We start from the raw sequence: 23,598 nt of genomic DNA, 5'->3' as shown, positions 1-23,598 counted from the left end.
TCGATCTGCCGATGGATTTTCAGGTGTTTGCAATCTTTAGATAAGCTATCTAGCTGATCTCCGGCTAGCTGAAGCAGTCTCAGCTTGCTACTTCTCCGCCATCTTGACCAACTGTGGGGGTTTGAGTTTTTGACTGATTCATGCGTTGGGAACTTTTGAATCAAGTAAGGAAATTGGCAAAACAGAGCATGACTGCTTGTGTGACATTACAGAAAAGAGTTTGTGTTACCCATGCACATCTGTCATTTTGCCTATCTGTTAGTGTTATTCAGCTGCTGTTCAACTTCTTAAAACTCCAAGTAATTTAGAGCCAGCAGGGACTAGTACATTATATTTAAACTTAGCAGCTATAAAAGCCAGTATAACTTAGTATCTATGAATTCTAGCCATCATTACTATCAACATGAAGAATGTAATAGATGGGATGTTTTACATGTCCAATATGAACTATAGAATTCCCTATATGATTTTTACAGTTTAATTTAAAAGTATACTAGTCAGATATTTCATCTATATCTTGTTATAGTAATATACATTCAGATAGTGCTTAAAGAGAAAGCACATTTCCAAAGCAACATTTAGATCTCAAAGTGAGTGCTTTATTTGAGAATTTTAATGCTTATTTGATCTTCTGATTAAAGTTGTTTATAGTGAGAAAATTTCAAAATAACTATTTGTATATTATTCCATCATATATAATCAAAATTAAAAAATCTCATTACTAAAGTAGAAAAGCGGGTCTGAAATATTTAGTCAGAAACAGCAAGTGGAAACTTTGTCGCTATTAAATATCATCTCCATCTGACAATACATTGTAACAATATGATACAATGTAACATTAGGGAGATATCATTATAATAATATAATACAATGTAACATTAGTATGATATCATTGATCTTTTGATAAATATGGTCATGAAAACATCAAGCTATACATCACATTTCAGAATCCCAAGTAATAAAAATCACTCTAAATCCTGCTCAAAAATAGTGAGGGGGGCCTGGCTGGCTCAGTCAGTAGAGCATGCAACTCTTGATCTTGGGGTTGTGAGTTAGAGCCCTATGAATTTAAATGGTATGATACATCTACTGTTAATATAAAATAAATATAACAATCATTGACTAGATCAAAGAAAATTAGAAACTGGTGAAATGAAGCTCTATAACCATTTATACAAATACATTTATGCCTGTATGTATGGCTACATGAAGAGATTTTTTTTTAAAGATATTATTTATTTATTTGACAGACAGAGATCACAAGTAGGCAGACAGGCAGGCAGAGAGAGAGAGGAGGAAGCAGGCTCCCCACTGAGCAGAGAGCCCAATGCAGGGCTCGATCCCAGGACCCCGGGATCATGACCTGAGCCGAAGGCAGAGATTTTAACCCACTGAGCCACCCAGGCGCCCCATGAAGAGATTTTTATCCTTGACATGATGGAAGTTTACAGAGAAATAAGAAAACTATTTTAGAATCAAGTTCATGACTTTTTAAATTATATTTATAATTGTATATATTATAAGATATACATTTTAAAATATATTATAAAATATATAATTATAAAAATAAATATTTCAGAGTAGCTAGCTGTATAAATAATGAGAAAGTTGTCACTTAAATATTCTAGATGTTTTCATTGTTATTTTTAAGTTGTAATGCCTTCACTTGGGCTGCCACATGGAATACCATAAGCCAGGTGGTTTAAATAACAGACATTTGTTTCTCAGAGTCCTGGAGGCTGGGAAGTCCAAGATCAAGGTGTTGACAGATTCAGTTCCTGATGAGAGCTCTCTTCCTGGCTTAAGGACCACTACCTTCTTGCTGCACCCTCACTTGACGGAGGCAGAGAGAAAGCTACCTCTGGTTTCTCTTCCTCTTCTTAAGAGTGGACTAATGCCATCACTGAACTGCATTTTCACGACCCCATCTAAACGGAATTCTCTTCCAAACGTACTACTTCCAAATGTTGTCACACTTGGGTCAGAGTTCAACATATGAATTTTGGGGGGCTGCAAACATTTAGTCCTTAACCCATAGTTTCCAACAATTACATTTTCTTATGTAACCATAAACCTAATAGGTTTTTTTTTTTAATATATAATACGAATCTTTAATCAAACAGATTAAACTTTACGGTCATTATTTTTAAACTGCATTTTTTCTTTTCTGAAATTTGTGTTTATTACTTAATTTCATATTCAATAGTCCGACTTTTCCTTTAAGAAGTTTCATAGGTTTCATTCCTTCTCAAGAAGGATGTATACATGTTAGAGTCCTAGGGGGGGCTCCATAGCTCAGGGGTTAGAGCACTGGTCTCGTACATGTTAGAGTCCCTTATTGCAGCACTAGTAGAAATGTCTGCCTGAGACTTCCTGTGCAAGTGACAGCCTGGTTGGGTATAAAATCTCCCAGTTCCACTATCACCCTCCAGGGTTTACTGTGCCTGCGAGTAGTGATAAGCCTATATTGGATGCCTCCCTTCACCTTTTTTTTTTTTTTTAAGATTTGTTTATTTATTTGAGAGAGAGAGAGAAAAAAAAAAAAAAGCAGCAGAGAGGGGCAGAGGGGGAGGGAGAAGCAGATCCCCTCACTAAGTGTATGCAATGTGGGACTGGATCCCTGAACCCCGAGACCATGACCTGAGCCAAAGACAGACGCTTAACCATCTAAGCGACCAGGTGCCCCTGATGTCCCGGTTTGAAAGGATTTACTCTTTCTGTCTTGATAATATATGATTTTTTTTCTTTTTCTACTGAAATTTAATCACGTTAGCAGTGTATGCTTCATTGTTGGCTTTTCCTTATGCCCCCTCTTTGCGCCCCCATATTCAGGAACTCTCTGTCACCTTTTGGTCTGTAATCCCCGTCTTTGCTTCACTTGATGTAACTGTGGCCATATCATAAGTCTGAAGAACTTTGTATTATTGTTGTTAATAACATTCTTTTTTTTTTTTAATCTTCTTACTCATTTATCCTAACTGGGCTCATTTATTTTTTCCACATCCGTCATTTACCTAAAGATTCTAATTATATTGTGTGTTTGCTGTAAGTTTTCAAGTTTGCCCCTTCTAAAAGCAGTTTGAATACTACACATATTAAATTTATTGCCATTTATAATTTATTATTTTTCTAATAATGTTGAGATATTTAATTGGTTTTATTAGCTCTACTATCATAGTTTAAAAACAAAACTTATTCTATTGTTCGAGCACACTTTCCCTAAGCTTGTATTTTGCTTTTTCTTGAATTTATGAAGCTTTCCTACTAGATAAGGCACACATTTTTTTTAATTCTTTTCCTTCTCCAGGTTAAGCTCTTTATCTGAGTTTTATATCTTTTTCTCACTCTGTGTGTGTGTGTGTGTGTGTGTGTGTTGTAGTCAATTTGCAGAGATGAAAGCCACTCCATTTATTTTGCCAGCGCTTACGGCAAATTTCTTACATCCTTTTCTCTCCACCTCATACAGTACAGCATAGCAGTGTGGGCATTGCTTTGGTTATTTTTTTTTTTATTGAAGTACAGTTGACATACAATGTTCCATTAGTTTCAGGCATACAGCTTAGTGATGCAACAATTCTGTATGTTACACTGTGCTCATGCCAAGCGTGGCTACCATCCGTTGCCATAAAAGGGCATTACCATACTACTGATTATAATCCCTATGCTGCACATTTTATCTTTATGACTTACTTATTCTGCAGCTGGAAAGCCTTCAGTGCAGGTGGTGGTCATAGAGGGGGTGTGCATGAGCATGGCCTGGGTGGCCTCTGTGGGAGGGATAGACCCCTGTTCAGCATCGTCTGTACCAGATACATCAATTTTACAGTGGAAGTTATACCCCTGACTTTGGAACATCTACCCTCACTCAACATAGGGTTCTAGAAAATGGGGAGATTTCTGTGCTTTTGCTGCGATCTTGTGTGAGTTTGGTGGCTTACCTTATCTTTTCTTTTGGATAGTTTATTACATACGACTTTAGTAAGGTACTCTACAAATGGTGAGTAATGAATGGGAATTCCCAGTGTGTGCAAGTGTATGTGCGTATGCACAGACTGGTGGTGGCAGGAGTAGTGATGATACTTCTGTGGTTAAAAACAGTACAAGTGGGGCACCTGGGTGGCTCAGTGGGTTAAGCCTCTGTCTTCAGCTCAGGTCATGATTTCAAGGTCCTGGGATCAAGCCCCGCATCAGGCTCTCTGCTCAGCAGTGATCCTGCTTCCTCCTCTCTCTGTCTGCCTCTCTCCCTACTTGTGATCTCTCTCTCTCTCTGTCAAATAAATAAAAAAATAAAAATAAATAAAATAAAAATAAATAAATAAATAAATAAATAAATAAAAACAGTACAGGTTGTGCCTAAATGTAAATCTCTTCCCCTTCCTGAATGCTACTTTCCCAAAACTGTCTTCTATTTTGTTTGGTGGTTGTTGATATTTTTTCCCTTTTTTCTATATTTAAATTTTTTTGTTCATTACATAGGAAATACAATTACAGTATCATATCCAGCCTAACTTCATATAATTTGAACATGAATTTTAGAGTGAAACATATAGAAGTCATAATCTTATTAAATATGCATCCCCGGGGCGCCTGGGTGGCTCAGTGGGTTAAGCCGCTGCCTTCGGCTCAGGTCATGATCTCAGAGTCCTGGGATCGAGTCCCGCATCGGGCTCTCTGCTCAGCAGGGAGCCTGCTTCCCTCTCTCTCTCTCTGCCTGCCTCTCCATCTACTTGTGATTTCTCTCTGTCAAATAAATAAATAAAATCTTTAAAAAATAAATAAATAAATAAATAAATATGCATCCCCAACAAATTTTTTGGATATTCTTTTTATTATTATTATTATTTTAATTTATTTGACAGAGACCACAAGTAGTTAGAGAGGCAGGCAGAGAGAGAGAGGAGGAATCAGGCTCCTTGCCAGGCAGAGAACCTGATGCGGGACTCTATCCCAGGACCCAGAGATCATGACCTGAGCTGAAGGCAGAGGCTTAACCCACTGAGACACCTAAGCACCCTTTTTGGATATTCTGAAACAACAAAAGACTTCATCATATTGAATCAAATTTCAATTATTAAACTCATGCATAAAATTAACATGGTTCATTATTAATTAAAGCAGATAATTTAAAATCAAATGAGAGCTACACAAAAGCATGGTTTACTAATTATATGATATTATGAGTGGCTTGATGAAGAGAAATTCCGCCTCTGAATTATAATATCAATCTGATGTCTCTCCAGGAACTCTCTAATCTCTAATTTTAAAAATTGTCATATTGTTTACATTTTTAGATTTTCAACAAAAAATTGTCTGTGCCCAGCAACAATACTAAATTGAATTTTTGAAAAAAAATATAAATAAAATTTGAATTTTTAAACTTACTGTTTATATAGGCAAATCAAAAACCATATTTTAACATTTTGGAATAAACATAGTAGTTTCCTTATAAAAGCACAGATGGACACAAGGCCCTTGTCCCTTGGGTCATACCAATGTCTTGATCAGTGCCTGGGACATGGTGTGGATTCAGTAGCTATTTCCTGAATGACTGAATTAAACAAATTCATGCAGGAGATTGGTGAAACATTGAACCATATAGCATTTTATTTTTTTAAATGTTTTTATTATTATTATTATTATTTTTTACCATAAAGCATTTTTAAAAACTGAGTTGATTCAGAACCTATTCTGTAACATGATTAGGTCAGGTCAATTTTCTTACTGAAGAATTCAGAATTTTATAAGGAAGGACACAAGGCTTCAGAACTGAGTCATTAAAGGAAAATCTCTTGAGGAAATGTTCTTTACAAGTATAAGAAATATTAAATATTTAAAGGAATAATAAATAGGAAAAAATTCAGATTTCTGAAAGGAATGGTCAAATTGAATATCAAATGATCATCTTACTCTGAAACTGACCTTCTGCAGACCACATTCCTTTAACAATTAGTTGAATAAATATATCTCATGACTCCCAGATGAGGGACTGAAATATGCTCTCTTTAATTAAAATGTTTTATTAGTGGCCCCTGGGTGGCTCAGTGGGTTAAGCCACTGCCTTCGGCTCAGGTCATGATCACAGGGATCGAGTCCCACATTGGGCTCTTTGTTCAGCAGGGGGCCTGCTTCCCTTCCTCTCTCTCTGCCTCTCTCTCTCCCCCTGCCTGCTTCTCTGTCTACTTGTGATCTCTCTCTGTCAAATAAATAAATAAAAATCTTTAAAATAAAATAAAATAAAATGTTTTATTAGTGATTTTTAAATGTGTGAAACAATTCTGGGAAATACTAGAAATATTTTTTAAAACCAGTTTTTGGATTTTTTTCCCCCAAACCAAGAATAAAAATCCATGTTTCCTATTTTTCTTTGTTTCTTAGAACTTTAATTCTGATGTAAATCTTTCAGTACCTCTGCTGATGTTAGTTTCTTGGCCAATGATTGCTTTCTAGATAAAGTAAAAGGCTTAACTTAATTAGCCTAATTAACGTATTTATGAGGTTGACTGCTAGTTCTCTCTTTAAACCCTTTATTTTTTTTTTATGTTTTATGGCACCATTGCACTATGCCACTTAAAAAAAAATTTATCTCACCATGTTTAAAAAGCTATATATTCTCTGCTGAATCTTAAGTGTCATTTTGAAACCTAAAGATCATGACTGAAATATAGTGAAGAGTAAAGATGAAACAGAGAATAAAGGTAACATTATAAAACCTTCAGTACCATTACTCATGCATATAATAGACCCAGAGATGCATTACTCTATGCTCAGCAGCCAAGAGTTATGTCAGTAGACAGGATTTTGTTGTAGCTCCTTTGGCAATTGCCTCCACTCCATAGGGTCCCTCTGCCCAAGGTCATGCCCTCTCCAGGTGTGGGCCATATCCAGTGACTGACTGAAATGAGATTAGGGGGCAGATGAGAAGCGCAGAGAAGGGCCTGAGGGGTATAAAGGCCCAGTCATTTCAGTCCAGTGCGGGACAATTCCAATGAGTCATTTTACCTTCAGAGTTCCCATGAGGGGAAGTGCACCTGTAGTCTGGGGCATCTTTGCAACCCAGCTTTTCCCCCTACTCCTGATCCTGCTTCCACCTTCTCGCTTCCACAGATGGTATTCCAAGACTACTCTCCACTAAACATGCTACTATTTAAATTCTAGCTCTAAATCTGCTTCCGGGGGAACACTGTCTCATAGACCATACCGTTCTTCAGGAATACGGGAGCATAGAGTGAACAGGAGGAGAGTTGATGGTAGGAAAGAGCAGTTTGGGTGACGTGCTTAGAAGAGAAGCTACTGTACTTCAGACTGATGTATGAATGGGATGTTAGTAAAGCAGCAAAGAGCAAACTTCTTTCAAAAGAAGATGATTAGAAAGGGGACAGCAAGAGAATAGTTGGAAACCAGAGGTGACATGTAAAAGTGGGTGCTTTTAGAATGGGAAAGTGAATGATGTCTCTAAGTGAAATAGGAGATCAGAGAAATGAGAAAGTCTGAAAACAGAGACATGAGACACAATAACAAATGAGGAAAGATAGAAGACAATGTGAAAGGTGTGAGATCCATTCTAAAAGGGGAAAAAAATTCTGTTGGAAAGAGAGGAAGGACCATGTGTCACCCAGTTATAGATCAGCTTATGAGGGCGGGAGTGGTGGCATTAAACATAGGTAGGTAATGCCTTATGTCTTTATGTCCAGTAAAGAGAGTATGTCACTTGCTGAAAACAAGAGTTGGGTTTGAACGGAGGGTTGGCAGAAGTTACTGAGGGTAATTGATGAAATATGAGTTGTGTACCAGACACAGATCAACGGGAAGTTGATCATTTATTAGGCAAGCCCAATAAAGAACCAGCTGTAATACAGGAAGTAGACACAGGGATGGGAGGCTTGGAAGGTGCTTTGGGACACAGAGTTGGGACATCTAGCTCAGGTTTTAGGGCATCTTGAAAGCATCACACTCTGGCTGAATCTTCCCATTCTATCTCCTGATCCCAAATTAACAAAGCATCAAGATGGCACTTAGCACTGAAAAAGAAGTGCTACTTGAAGGCATATGTTCGAATGGCTGCATTTATTTGAATATGATTCTCACTGGTTTGGAAGCAGGGATGGAAGATGGATTTGGTTTGGAATTGGTATACATCCAATTGGATTCCAACGATCCATGTTGGAAAAGATTTACGGTGCCTAAGAGATATTGGGTACTAACTGAGGCCAAGAAGGAACTGTGATGTTTATAAAAAAAACAAATAGATTTGAAAACATCACTGTGTGAGGTTATATATCAAGTGTAGAGAAAATATAAGTTTTAGAGAACTAAAAGGGCAAGGAATTAAAGACAAAACTGAGAGGAATACCAGAATGTAAAAATCTCGTATGACTTAGCTACAGAAGCTGTCATGGTTCCCAACAGGGCGATGAGTGTGGGTGGCTCAAATAGACTGGGGATGCGTGTTGTTGAAGATAAGGAGATTGATAAGCTGTAAAGCCAGGCTGTTGGATGTATTTTTCACAAAGACACTAAAGTCGCCGAGAAAGATAGCCGGAGGAACAAAACCTGATAGCTTCTTGCTAGAGCTTTCCTTAAAATGCAGATGTGCCTTCCTGGAAAATGGAGGAACTTAGGACGTCCTGACATGAATCTCACTGACGTGATCAAGTATTGACTCAGAAACAGCCAGGCAGAGTCAGGAGAATGTCAGCCACATCTGGCGCAGGCCCACAAAACTTCAGCTAATTTAGATGATTCTTTTAATGCACTTTCCTTAGAAAAGGTGGCACAGTATGAATTCCTGAAGGACTATTTACCTTTTATATTCCAGATGTTAGAAAAGAATAGCCTGCTCGCCTAGAAGGCTCAGTGGATGCCAGCTATCTCCCTTCACTACTAAGAGGCTTTCTTCTTCTTCTCCTGGTTTACAAGGATATAAATGGGTCAGACACTGCAAACAAGCAAATAGGCTTTTAATAAGCTTGAATTTTTGGTACGATTTCAAGAAAACTTTCATAATGTCCACCTTATATGTTACTTGCTTTAATGCGTTCAATGCCCCTCCCCATATTTTTTTTCTCTGAGTATATTCTCAAAACATCAGTGGTTTGGTGATTACACATTTTGCCCTTTGCTGAATCATTTTCTCTTATTATGAAACATACCCACGCACATGTAGGCAGCTACGCTCAGAACCCGGACATGACTCCCAGCCAAGACCTGCATCCCCCCAACCCCTCGACACTTCCACAGTACGTTCCGCCTAAGCAATTTACATATGTTCTCTCCTACCATCTTATTAAAATACATACACATACAAAGATGTGATCCACATGATATAGCACACTAGTTTAAAAAAATGTTGAAAATCATTTTTAAAGATTTTATTTATTTATTTGACAGGCAGAGATCACAAGTAGGCAGAGAGGCAGGCAGAAAGAGAGGAGGAAGCAGGCTCCCTGCTGAGCAGAGAGCCCGAGGATGCGGGGCTCGATCCTAGGACCCTGAGATTATGACCTGAGCCGAAGGCAGAGGTTTCAACCCACTGAGCCACCCAGGCACCCCTGAAAATAATTTTTTAAAGAGCTCACGTTTCTACTTGTATTTTGGGAACAGCTGAAGAGGAGTATAATGCAAAACACACATCTTTACATTCCTCGTTTTCATCCATTTTCCTTTTCTCTCAATCCCTTTAGTTCCTAACCTCCATTACCACCCGTGAACAGTGTGTACGTGTTCTTTGTCCCCAGACCTAACTTAAATGCATCCAGCAGTCCCTATCCCCTTCCTTCTTGCTTTTCAAGTCCTGATTCCCTCTTGTCATTCTGCAAATGTGGCAGCACTAAAGAGCAAATCACCTGTCACTTGGCCACCAGCAGGACCTCTTCAGAGAACAGAAATGAGGAGAGAACAATGAGCAGCCAAAGCTAGTAGCCCTATTAGCAAGCAGAGAGATGGAGCTCCTGGTAACCGCATACATTAATAATTTTTATCCCCCAGAGGAAAACTCTGTAAGATAAACTGTGTTGTACTTGTGTATGACAGTACTTAAAATATAACTCCAGAGGAAGTACCCTAAACTTACCCATGATATGAACCTACAGGAATGAACTTAATGAATCAATATTGAGAAGCTCCTTTCACCGATGTCTTGTGGTCTTAGCCAGTGATTTCAGAGTGCTGCCCCAAAACATACTTCTTCCTGATATTTGCTTTCATGAACCCAGGTAGACACAGCTCCATATTGGATCTCAATATAACAAAAGTTAAACATCTACTTTTAGCCAACTTTAATTTGAACAAGTTTAATCCAAACATTTACTAATATCAAATATGTGATGGGCACCTGGGTGGCTTGGTTGGTTGAGCAACTGTGGCTTGGTTGGTTGAGCAACTGCCTTCAGCTCAGGTCACGATCCTGGAGTCCCCGGATCAAGTCTTCACTGGACTCCCTCCTCGGCGGGGGATCTGCTTCTTCCTCTGACCTCTTCACTCTCATGCTCTCTCTCTCTCTTATTCTCTCTCTCTCTCAAATAAATAAGATCTTTAAGATAACATGTGAAATAATCTGGCACTAGTGTGCACTATAAAGTGCATGATTGGTAGGTGTTGTTTCACTTTCCTCTTTTCTCATAATAAAACAATGACTCATTTATGAAATGTTGCGAGAAAAAAGAAAAACCTAAACTCTTGTTTATCAACTAACAATACTTTAGGGAAGATAACACCTCCTTCTTGTTAGTTTAATACTGAAGCATTAAAATCAATATGCCATATACTGGCATTAGGTAAACTACTCTTTGCTAAGAATTATTTTTAGAATGTTTCATCCTCAAAATAACTAGACAACCTTGAAGTGTCATCAAACAAAAGTGTACATTTAAGAAGAAGCCATGCTGTAACAGTTACAGAAAAATCACCTGAAGGCTGTCACTCCTCTGAATATTGTAAATGTTGGCCTTGGTCAAATTAGATCATCAGAAGTCTATAAACTTGTACTATATTGCCTTGTCTTTAACAGAAGTACTTTCTCTGGTGTCAATTTTGAGATCATGCCCTAATTTTTTATGAACCGACAAAAAAATAACCATATGAAATCAATTTTGTCACTTAATATAGAATATTGTTGAAGAATATCATCATTTAGAGGCCCATACACAACACCCCAACCAATGCCCAGGAAAGGCATTTATATCACAATGCAGCACTGGGAAAAGTTTTTCTTCTTCAGGAGAAGCTTCTCCTTTAATTAAAGTAAAAAATGTTTCAATGATGCTATCCTTACTTTAACATTGCTACTAGGAAACTAAACCTAAAACTATAATTACCATCCAGTTTCCTTTGGACCAAATACTTATATTTTTCTTTGCCTTAGTCTTGGCTTTCTATCTATTTATAAATTTTCTGTACTAGTATTTATATGTCTAATTTCATCCACTTTTGGTTTTGCACTGTGTTTACATTGTATTCTACTAGGTTTTATAAAACAATACAGATGTTGTATAACTGATGAAACATTTAAGCTTTGTGCAGTAAAACTAGTTTGATTAGAATTGTTTAATTTAGTCAGCAAATACATGGATGAGTGGATTCAACTTTCATAGGCTTTTTCTATATGCTTCACATTGAATTATGTTTTATTTATGCTTTGGTATAAAGTACAAAATTAATACCATAAAACATCAACATCTTACCTAGACAATAAGGGGATATTTCATTTTTAATCTCTCTCCTCTACACCTGAGAATATAGAAGTCTAGGTAGAAATCATTTGGACAGTTCTTCCTCTCTAGGGTCCTTAGGTACACCCAATTTCACGTATATTCACACATACACTTTTCATAGAAATAAAAAGACCTTCTCATATTCCTGATTGACTCAGTAAAAGCTACTAATTCATAATTATTCATCAGGTATTATGCTTACCATTTGTAATGCTGTATAAATCAGATGAAAGACACTATCCAGTGAGTGACACAGACTATTAAATAAACTAGAGAGGCATCCATAGGGTTCTATGAAAACAAGGAACAGAGCAATGCAGAAGAATGTTAAAATGAGTATTCGTCCTTCCACTCCAAAGTCAAGGGCAGAAAAGAGAGCTTCCTGCAAAGACACCCTGTGCACAGTTCTGTGGTGTAAGGTAACATGGGCCACAGGGCATCACAAGAAGTCTGACATCATTAGAAGAATGTGTGCACGTTGGGTACCATTTGACGCTTGAGCCTGGAGAGGTGCTCAGGACTTAGTTGTGTTTCATAGCAAACAGTCAGAATTTCTATTGAAGACAGAGGAAAACTAAACTATCTTTACCATGGGACTATCAATCATAATTGTATTTTAAGAACATTGCTGTATAAAGGTAAAGAGAGATTGAAATTGAATAGGGGTGGCACCAGGAAGATTATTAATGAACAGAATTAATGTCCTAATCACTGATTTGGCAGGAGGTATGAAAATCAAAGATTAGACCAGAGGAATAAAGAAAAAGAATGGTCCGAATTTGAATGAAAGATGTAGAAAGAATAATATGGGTTGGATTATGCAGGGATTCACTGAGATGAGGAATTTAAAAAGGGAGGAATTTTGGAAGAATAAAAGATTTCGTTTGGGGTTTGTTTGATTTTGAGGAATAAGTAATATACCCAAGGCAAGATTTTAACAAACAATGATATACATGGGTCTAAATGTGAGCAAATTGCTGCTCAAGGTACAGGCTTCCAAGTCATTCCTATTTAACTGTGATCAGTTGCCACAGATGTGAATGAGATCATCCAAAGGGAGTACACAGGGAGGAGAGAAAATGGAACTGAGAGCAGAATCCTGTGCACTAGAAGGGTACAGGTAGAAAGAGAAAATATCAGAAGAACCTGATGAACACCAATCTGAGAGCTAGAAAGAAGGTAAGGGGAGAATCATATCATAGAAACCTAGCTAGGAAAGGGTTTTCAAAAAGCTATTTTCTTGGGGCGCCTGGGTGGCTCAGTGGGTTAAGCCGCTGCCTTCGGCTCAGGTCATGATCTCAGGGTCCTGGGATCGAGTCCCGCATCGGGCTCTCTGCTCAGCAGGGAGCCTGCTTCCCTCTCTGCCTGCCTCTCCGACTACTTGTGATTTCTCTCTGTCAAATAAATAAATAAAATCTTAAAAAAAAAAAAAGCTATTTTCTTTCTCTCTTTTTTAAAAGATTTATTTATTTATGTGCTTCTGGGGGGAGGGGCAAAGGGGGACAGAGAGCAGGAATCTCAAGTGGATGTCCTGCTGAGCAGGGAGCCTGACGTGGGGCTTGATCTCACAACCCTGAGATCATGACCTGAGCAGAAACCGCAAGTTGGACACTCAAATGACTGAGCCACCCAGGTGTCTCTCAGTAAAGGTTTGATGGATAGTGTCAAATCACACAGGAAAATACCCAATGGATTCAAAGACCCAGTGGTCTAGGAAACACAATCACAAGGAGTTGTAGAAGTGGAAGGATTCCAGGAAGTAAGTATAGCATGAAGAAGTGGATACAATCAACAGTAACCACCTCCTCAAGACAACCAGCTGTACAAAGGAGATCATATAAGAACAGAAAGATATGTAGAGCTGGCAGGAAGTGCTGGAGAATTTTCAACTTCTTAATATGATTAGGGAAGAAATTTATGGAAAGATCTTACAGGTCTAGACGAGAGTGGAAAGACTTAATAGAGCACATGAAGAGGTGACTTGATGTCTCTGAAGAACAGAAGCTTCTGCTGAAGTAGAAGGTAGGCAGGCAACCAATGCAGAAATGCTTTTATGTTTGGGGCTTGTAACAATGGTCACTGAACAATGGTCACTGAACAATGGTCACTGAAAAGGGGTTAAAGACAAGACTCTTACAAATTTTTATACATGAGGGTCTAACTTGAAAAGGACTGAGTTGGAAAATAGCAAGCAGGGAGACGATTACCTGGGAGGGTTTATATGAGTCAAGATACTACAGTTGTAACTATGGGTAAGATTCAAGGACAGGTATCGTTGAATTAAGGAAGCAGCGAGTGTGGCATGATAAAGGCTGAGATGAATCATCTCTGAGCATTTAAGTCACAAGATGATAGCAGATGTATGCATTATTACAAATACTGTGAACCATGTTCCAAGATATTCAATAATGTGAAGAAATGCCAGCAAACTATAATTAAGGTTTTGTGCAGGAAAAAAAAAGACTTTAGAAGTGAAAGCTATAGCTTATGAGTGGGTGTGGGAGCTGACCCAAGAAGCAAGATCCCAAAGAGGAAGCAACAGTCACTAAATCACAGGAGGTAGGAAAAGGTAAGGCCAGGGAATTGGTAACAGCTACACAAGGCACTGAGGACCTAAGGTCTGTGATAGTGTTTGTGTGTTCACAAAGGTTATGAACCCGATGGCCAATTCTGATGACTACTGAAGAGTGATTAGGAGGCCCAACTGAGAAGAGGCTGACATCAGTATCCCTCATGGCATTGTCCTTGATGTAAGGAGACTGAACTAGTGTGAGTAAGAGTGACAAAACAAAAACAGCTGAATGATAAACCCACCCCAGCATTATGGTAAATTGCATCTAGAGGATAATCATCCTAGGGGCTACAAATGGGCACTTTTGAAGGTGAGAGGCAGCCATTGAGTTTGGGTAGGGAGGTACAGGAAGCAGTGTAAGAGACAACAGAGATCTAAGGGAGAGAAAATATTACAGTGAGAGAAGCAAGTATGATTAAGGAAAGGGAAAGGACACAGCACTTTGGGGAAAAGAAGAGTGTGAGAAGATACACTTTTCTTTCTTTTTTTAAAAGATGATTGATTGATTGATTTTAAGATTTTATTTATGTATTTGTCAGAGAGAACACAAGCAGGGGGAGTAGCAGAGGCACATTGAGCAAGGAGCCCGATGCAGGACTCGATCCCAGGACCTTGGGATCATGACCTAAGCCAAAGGCAGACCCTTAACTTACTAAGCTACCCAGGCTTCTCAAAATTTATTTATTTGGGAGAGAGAGAGAGACCACGCCCTGCATGAGCAGGCATAAAGGGGCAAAAGGAGAGGGAGAGAAAGAATCCCAAGCAGACTCCCTGCTGAGCACAGCACCCAATACATGGCCCAATATCACCACCCAGAGATCATGACCTGAGCAGAAACCAAGAGTCTGGTGCTTAACCTACTGAGCCACCCAGATGCTCTGAGAAGATACATTTTGACTGATCAAATGATCTGACTGATGATGACTGCTACCTACCATTTCACAGAAAGTTGAAGAGATGTAACTGAGTTCACATTGCTAACGATTATGGAATCAGCCCCCAAGTTCAAACTTACAGTCTGAAATATTAACAAGTCTGCTAAATTGCTGCTCTGGTGACAGACTTGAGTCACAGTGGCATCCATTTGCTGAAAAGCTCACAAGAGAGCTCAGAATAAAGGTACTGTACTGTGTTCTAAGACTCCAGAGTAGGATGCCCCCAAATGTTTTTGACCTGAATCTCTGCTAGAGGGAAATTGGATGGATTGTTAAAGACTGTGCAATTAATGAACAACCCAAAACAATTTAGAAATGTCCCTTTGTGTAGGATATTGTAAATATTCTTTGGCTGATGATAATTTAATTCCTTTCATGTGTGTAGAATTCTACATCTGTATCTTTCATGTCTATTTCCGTACCATCCAGCTACCTACACTTCTATCAAGTTTGACACTGCTTTGCCTTCTGCTAATATCAGTGAGGATCTGGGGGAGTGGTCTTTTATGCAAAATCGGTGGTTCCATTTCTTTATCAAATCTCCTCCACTCTTCTGTTTTCCTCTTCCTTTTCATGCCACGAAACTACTCTCGACAGTGTCTTCTCAATTCTAGAACTTCCTCGTCTTACTGTCTTCCCCACACTTTCTTTGCAGGCTTCTTTTAATCTCATGAAGAATATCACTTTTTTGTGCACTGTACAACTTGTCAATGCAGCATTATAGCTGCTGCTTGATCATAGATAAAGGGGAGGGGGAGTGTGAATTTTGGGCTTCTTACCCTTTTGACTGAAACTTTCAATCCATCTTTCAGAAAATCTTTTCATTTTGAAGACATGCGCTCTGGGAATGTGTCCCCGTGAAACCATCCAAGCCTTCAGAACATGGTACTTCTTGATGCTCGATTCTAAAACATCTATTAGGAAGTAGGGCCATGATCCCAGGGGCATTTACTTTTAAGTACAAGACTGACAAAAAGTCTTTAACCTTACTGCTCTTTATGTTATGGTTATATTAATAAAAAGAAACCCTGTTTGTTCCCTGAAAGAGGTTACTGGAAAATAATGAGCTACCAATTTCTTTTTTTTTTTCCCCTTTAGTATTACTCAACAAGTGGATTAAAAAGTCATTTATTTAACGATTTGAATGTGAAAGAAGCATAATGTAATTCAGGCAAACATATAAGAAAATATAGAGAAATGAGGAACTATGAAAATCATAATTTCAAACCTTTCCCTCTCTAAGACACATGGTTTGTATGATCTCACACAGATATGTGATAAGCAATTTTCTTTCTAGAATCTAACGTTCTCATTTTGGGAAACTATTATCTTGAAATGAAGCATTTTCTGCTTTTCCCTTAAAGTATGATAAAGAAATATGATCATTAATTAGACTCAGCTACCTATATGATTTAAAGCTTAGTTTTATTGATTGGCTTAAAGAAATTTATTGGAATGTGACATATTTATAAATTAAGACAAAGACGATGCATATATTCTTTACTGATTTCAAAATACAAGACATCTCTTAATTTAATAAAATTAAAGAATGCAAGCTCTCAAACTTCCCCCATTAGATGTAGTATTAAATCAGTGAAATAAAAGAGATGGCAATAGAAAAAAAAAAAAAAAACTTTTGCTGCCATTTGAAATATGTTTCAATATATCACATGTAAGTTATCTTGTATCTATCTAGAATTTAATGATTAGGAACTTATTTATGTAGAATTTGGCTTGAAACTTGAAAGACACCTTAAAACATAATTGTTAATTATGTTCACTTTTAGAATCAAATGTCTCATACCCTCTGAAAGTTTAGTAAACTTCATAAAATGGTAGTAGAGACCAAGAAATAGAAAGTCTCCATTAAAATGTATCATGGAACTTGAAATATATTTGTGTTACTAATGTTAGCATGCCTCTCATCCTCTCAGTCAACTGTGACATTGTAGATAATGGAGTCCTTGACATTGCTGACAGTATTTCCAGGTAGAAACTTGCTTGAGATGAGAATTCTTCCCAAGGACTTTTTTTGGGGGGGCAGGGGGTGGCCACAAAGGGCATGTCGCCTGATGGAATATTCCCACTCAAAATTAACAGCTAATAATATGAATGAAGGTCTCAGCAGAATATGTCAAGCAGATCTTCCTGGCATTAGGCCAAGGGAATCTTTCAAGGATTTTGCGGAGTTTCTCCAGAAAAAAAAAAAAAATTAGAAAAATAAAAATAAAAAAAGAGACACAGGCACAAAATTTTTTTATAATCTAGCAGAATCATGATCTAGATTTTTTTTAAAAAGCAAACTGACAAACCAAAACATAATACAAAACAAAGCAAAAATGAAATATGAGTTATAAACTTTATTTTACATAATGCAGAAACTGTGCATACACTCAGATGTGAGCGTATGCCATCGGGAAAACATCAGCACCCCCACCCCCAGGCCACCATGTGCACCGAATCCATTTAAACAAAACTGAAGAGGTTTAGTGTTGGCTTAGGGAGGTGTCACTTAGGTTTTGGGCTCAGCTTCTACCACCCCATAAATTAGTGAGGTGTGGCTAGAGTTCCGAATTTCTGCCTAGATATATGCCTCCTATCTTTAGAAGTTCTTAGGAAAGGCAACTGCCCCATGATGTTCAATAACTGGGGATCCAGAACTAGGGTTCAGACCAAACAGTGAATTACATGTTCCTCACCACAGTGTGAAACAAACTCACCTTTCCAGGTTCATTCTCAAGACTGGTCTGCTATGAGATCTAGTCAAAGCTGGCATATTTCCATTTCCCTTTGTGTTTTGTTTTAGTTCCCTAAGTATATGTTATAGCTTGCACTTGGAATACGCTTTCCCTGTCATCTCTGTCAATTTACATATTCTTCAAAGATCTCCTCAAATCTCTTCTATGCCTCTAAGCCATAGTATGTCCCCTGTCTTGGCCTGTCGCCCTGTGCCTACCCTCAAAAGTCTATAGCAGGTCACGTCACCTCTTTTTACTACCCCCTCATCGTTCTTGCCTCAACAGCAGTTTGGTTCAACTTTTTGAAAGCCTTCCATCCCAGCTGTCTCTGCTTCGCCAGCCATCTGGCCTCTCCCGACTGTTCCCACAGCTTCTCTCCTCAAGGCCTCCACTTGCTATGTTCTGGCCGTGGGCTGCACGCGCTCCCACTGTTCACACACTCTGAGGTGAACTGAGTGACACTGGAGGAGATGGGAATAGGAGAAAAGGCACGACTACAACAAGTCTGGTGGGAAGGAGTTCCAGCAGTCATGGTCTCAGTCATCTTCCACAAGACGGTGTTAAGTTCTGTGATCTCTTCAGACATGGAGGATAAAAGGTTTTTTTTTTTCTTTTTTTCTTTTATTATTTTTTTTAACTTTGAACCTGTTTGCAGAGCAGCATGTTATTTTTAGGTTAGAGGCTCTGGAGAGTCCGAAGGAAATTGTGACATCCTCCACACCTAGCACGGGGACCTATTTCTAGTGTCAGTGTGGGAACTGGAACCTGATGCAAGAATTTTTTTTTCTTGAATTTCCTGGATTGCTCTGCCATCCAGGACAACTTGACCAACTGTAATAACAGTGTTCTAAATAAAGCTCGAATGCCTGCACTAATTCTCCTGAATGCTCCTTGATTTATGTGGTGTTTACTAAGCAAAATGGATATAGCACTGCGCTAACATTTGTAAAGCTGGTATAAAGTAAATATGTATTTGAGATTAAAATTCAATTGAGGAGGAAAAGACAAATGCATTAAATGCTTTAGCAATTAAGATTTATTGAGCAGTTGTGTGTAAAAAAACTCTATGGATAAAGATACAAATAAGGTATCATGCCCTACCTCCAAGATGCTCAGGGACCAGTAATAGGAGAGTCATATACTAACAAATTATGACACACTGTCATAAATAGTATAATGGAAAGTGTTCCACTGAATTCATTGTAAATGAGCTTACAATACATTACAACATATTATCTTAACCAAAACAGAAGACTGAGGCCTCAAGAACATTTAAAAGAGCTTTACAGTATGCCTTTAACACCAGAGTTAAGGCAGCTTCATTGAGGAAAATCATTACCCTGCAATAGGAAATTTTATAGAAGCCAGTTAGAGTCAAAGGTACAAATAAAAACTAGAGTAAAGGCATTGAATCTCTAGCATACAGTCTGGAGTGAAAACACAGATGGCCCTCCTCGACTAGTCCAATAAAGCCATGCTTGATTAATGCCCAGAGACTGGATTAGGGATCTGCCCATAAAATTGCCCCTCGGGAATACAGTTGAGAAGGGAACAGCTTATTAGGTCCACATAGAAACTCAAAGGGGCTAAGGGCCAACTGTGTGTCCTACTGGAGAAAGTATGGCTTAAATATCAATCTCTGTAGTTACAAATGAACCAGCTGATTTTGCACAGGCATCTCACATCAAAATATTCTGCATTCAAAAATAACAAACCCATGAAAAAGATTTAACACATAAAACAGAAGAAAACTAGGAAAAATCTCCTTTTTATCCACAAAAAAATATGAGCCATAGCTTTTAGGAAAATGGAAGAGCATGCCAAAGAGAGAAAGGTGGCTTTGAGAGACACTGGCATGGAAAGAGAGTAGACCTGAAATAAGACTAGAACACAGGAAATCCAAAATCCAAAGTAAAAGAGGATTTTTCCTTGACTTCTACTATATTTAAGACTGCAATTACTTTTCCTTTTCTCTTTTTGTGCCTGATTATTTTTGCCTATTATTTTATTTTACTTTTTAAAAAAGATTTTATTTATTTACTTGACAGAGAGAGAGAGAGAGATCACAAGTAGGCAGAGAGGCAGGCAGACAGAGAGAGAAGAGGAAGTAGGCTCCCTGCTGAGCAGAGAGCCCTGGGATCATGACCTGAGCCGAACACAGTGGCTTAACCCTCTGAGTCACCTAGGTGTCCCTTATTTTATTTATTTAAAAAATAACATTAGCTGTCTAAATTAAAAAATTACCAAAAATTCATCTTTAAAGAATTAGAAATAAATATAATAAATATATGTAAATAAATATATAGATATGAAGAAAATATCATTTTCCTTAGACATTTAAAAGAACTACATAAATACAAATTTATTATTTGTCAATTTTCTCCAAAAAAATACAAATTTGATGGAGCATTTTTTTTTAGCTTTTGATTTAAAATATTAAATTTAATCTGGAAGAATAAATATTGAAAACCATCTAAAAAAGGCTGCAGAAAGCTGAGGTAGGTTTTTAATGACAGTAATTAAACAGTGTTGTACAAATACAAGAATAGACAAATCGATGAATTTTTTCCAAGGCAGTTTTTGAGATTTCAAGTTAATAGAAGAAAAAAATCCTATGCAGCAGGTAATGCTGAAAGCAGGATAACTAGTTAACTAGCTGGAAAAATAAAGTAGTTTCACACTTCAGAATAATTTCATTTAGACCCAAAAGACTACCCAAAGAAACACCTAAAAGAAACACCCAAAAGAAAATATAGGTAGATATTTATCTGACCTTGAGGTAGAAAATGCATTCAGACTAAAATCCAAGAAGAACCCAAAGAGGAAAATACTGACCACTTTGGTTTCATATAAATTGTAAAGCTCTATAATATCATTCACAATAAAATATAAAGATATGTTGCTAACCAGACAAAAATTTGCAATATATTTTATAAAACAAAAGATATACAGAAGAATTTGGGCTATCGGTAAGAAAATTTCTTTAAATGGATAAAATCCATGAATAGCAACAAAAGAATAAAATACTAGAGCAGAGGGATTTTATAGATTGAAAGACTAAAGTAGTTGTTTTAGGTAAAGTTATCTGAGATCATATCTTTCTTACTTCACTAGTTCATATACATTTATTTTTTTGATTTATATTTATTTAGATATAATTGACATACAACATTGTATAAATTTAAGGTGTACACATAAGTGTTAACTCAAACTACAGCAGTCATCACATATATATATATATATTTATATGTGTATATATATGTTTATGTATGTTATCATACATATATATATGATGACCTCTGTGGTGTGAGTTAACACTTATGTCATGTCACATAATTATCAGGGGTTTTTTTGTGTGTGTGTGTATATTTGTGTATGTGGTGGAAACAATTAAGATCTAGTCTTACAAGTTTATAATACAGTCTTGTTGTTTATAACCATTCTGTGCATTATATGTTCAGGACTTATTTATCTACTGTATCGTTAAACATCATCTCCCTAATTCTCCCAACCTCCAGCCCACAATAATTAAATTCCATACTCTGTTTTTACGAATTTGGTATTTTTCAATTTCATATATTAGAGAGATCATAAAACATTTGTCCTTCTCGGTCTGACTTATCTCACACAGCCTAATGCCCTCAAGGTCCATCTATGTTGTTCCAAATGACAGAATTTCCCTCTTTCTCAGGGTTGCATAATATTCCATTGTATGTAAATACATATCTCATCTTCTTTATCCATTCATCTGTCTATAGACACAGGTCAATTCTACATATTGGCTCTTGTAAATAATGTTGCAATGAACGTGAAAGGGCAGATATCTTTTTGATTTCCTGTTTTCATTTCTTTTGGAAATATACCCAGGAGTGAAACTGCTGAATCATAAGGTAGTTCTATTTTTTAAAGTTTTGAGAAACCTCCATACTATTTTTCACAGTGGCTGCACCATTCTGCCTTCCCATCAACAATGCACAAGGGTTCCCTTTTCTCCACATCCTTACCAACATTTGTTATCTCTTGTCTTCTTGATAATAGCCATTCTGATGTGGGAGGTAATACATACACTTCACAGAGTCTATATAAGCTCAACAATTGACAGGGACTAGAAAAATGAGCAAAAATGATGTTAACGGTTTAGTGGGGAGACTGACATGTGAATAAAAACATTCCCGTAAGAGGCGACTACGGTAATGCAAGTCCTTGTAAATTGACAGGTGAAAAGTGAAGTGGGACTAGATTCACTTGGGAGCATCGAGAAAGACGTTGTGCTCAATAGAGCATTTGAGTGGACACCCGAGAGGAAGACCAAGGAGGATAAATAACACTGAAGAGAGTTTTCAAGGTAGAGAAAATGACTTCTGTACAATGAGAAAAGCATGAGGTTTATGTGGTTTTAAAAAGTATGTTGTATTCAGATAATAATACAATTAACTCTAAGACTCCAGAGGTTCTGGAGAGACATCTGCTTCAAAGCTCATTCAGATACTTGGCCAAATTCAGTTCCCCATGTTATAGTAAGCACCTCCCCCACTTTATGGTCTGTCAGCTGGAGGCCATCTCTGCTCCTAGAGACTACCTACATTCCTTGTCATGGTTTCCATGCAGACTACCCAGCAACCACACTACCCATCTCTATGACTTTCCCATCTGCCCTATTTCTCAGATACGGACTAGAGAAAGCTCCCAGCTTTTAAGAGCTCATGTTACTACATTGGGCTAATCAAAATAATACAAGATAATGTCCTTATCTTAAGATTTTTAACATAATTATAACGGCAGAGTCTCTTTTGTCATGAAATGCAATGTATCCAAAGATTGTAAGCATGGAACACCTTTGGGGTCTTTATTCTACTACCAGATTAATCAAGAGTATAAATGGGGGGAGGCAGGGAAGGATTTTATGGGGGAAAATAATGAGTTCTATTTTGAACATGTTGAGTTTGAAGTGCCTGTGGGAATTCTGGGTGGATATGTTTTGAAAGCAGTTTTATATACAGATTTGGCAGTTCTGGATAAAAGTCAAGCTGATAGTATAATTTGGCAGTCATCATCTTATAAATTGTAAATGAAGCCATTATTATATATGAGAGGTTTAATATTTTGCCCAGGAGGAGATTTCAAGTCAGTTTATAAAGTTAATATACTGTGATGCTCTCAATAGTAGGATCATGTTTTATTCATTTAGGCATTAGCCTGGGATCAAACTCTTATATTTGTTGAATGAATAAATGAATGAGTGAATGAATGAATGAAAACTACAGAAACTTGTCCTCTAGGACTCCATCTTGTTTTATAGCTCTGTGTGTTGGTGTTCGCACGTGTGTGTATGTGCTTGATATAGCTCAGAGGTTTTCAAAACACTTACTATAGAAACAGAAAATATGTTCATTGGAGGAACACTTTAATTCAGACAAATTTAAGCATTTTTGATAATTAAAGAGATAGAAGGCACTCTTAGATTTAAAACAGTATTGTTTCATAGAAGACGTACTGCAACAATGAACTCATTATTTTATTCACTCTTAAGATAATAGTAAGTCAACTGTACATAATTTATTCAAAGCATGTTCTTCTAAACTTCTACATTTCTAAACTACCAGGATTGGTGAACAGGAGCACACACACACTTAAACACACATTTT

The 23,598-nt window shown here is 37.4% G+C and overlaps 1 protein-coding gene across 2 annotated transcripts in view; it reads right to left on the bottom strand.

Moving 5' to 3' along the window:
* GPC5 (glypican 5) overlaps positions 1-23,598 on the bottom strand; it is a 1,430,236-nt gene that overhangs the window by 785,191 nt on the left and 621,447 nt on the right. The gene's annotated exons all lie outside the window — the stretch shown is intronic.

This window comes from Mustela nigripes, chromosome 15 (genome assembly GCF_022355385.1).
Source record: "Mustela nigripes isolate SB6536 chromosome 15, MUSNIG.SB6536, whole genome shotgun sequence".
Lineage (NCBI taxonomy): Eukaryota > Metazoa > Chordata > Mammalia > Carnivora > Mustelidae > Mustela > Mustela nigripes.
This window is presented reverse-complemented; position numbering and strand designations above follow the sequence as displayed.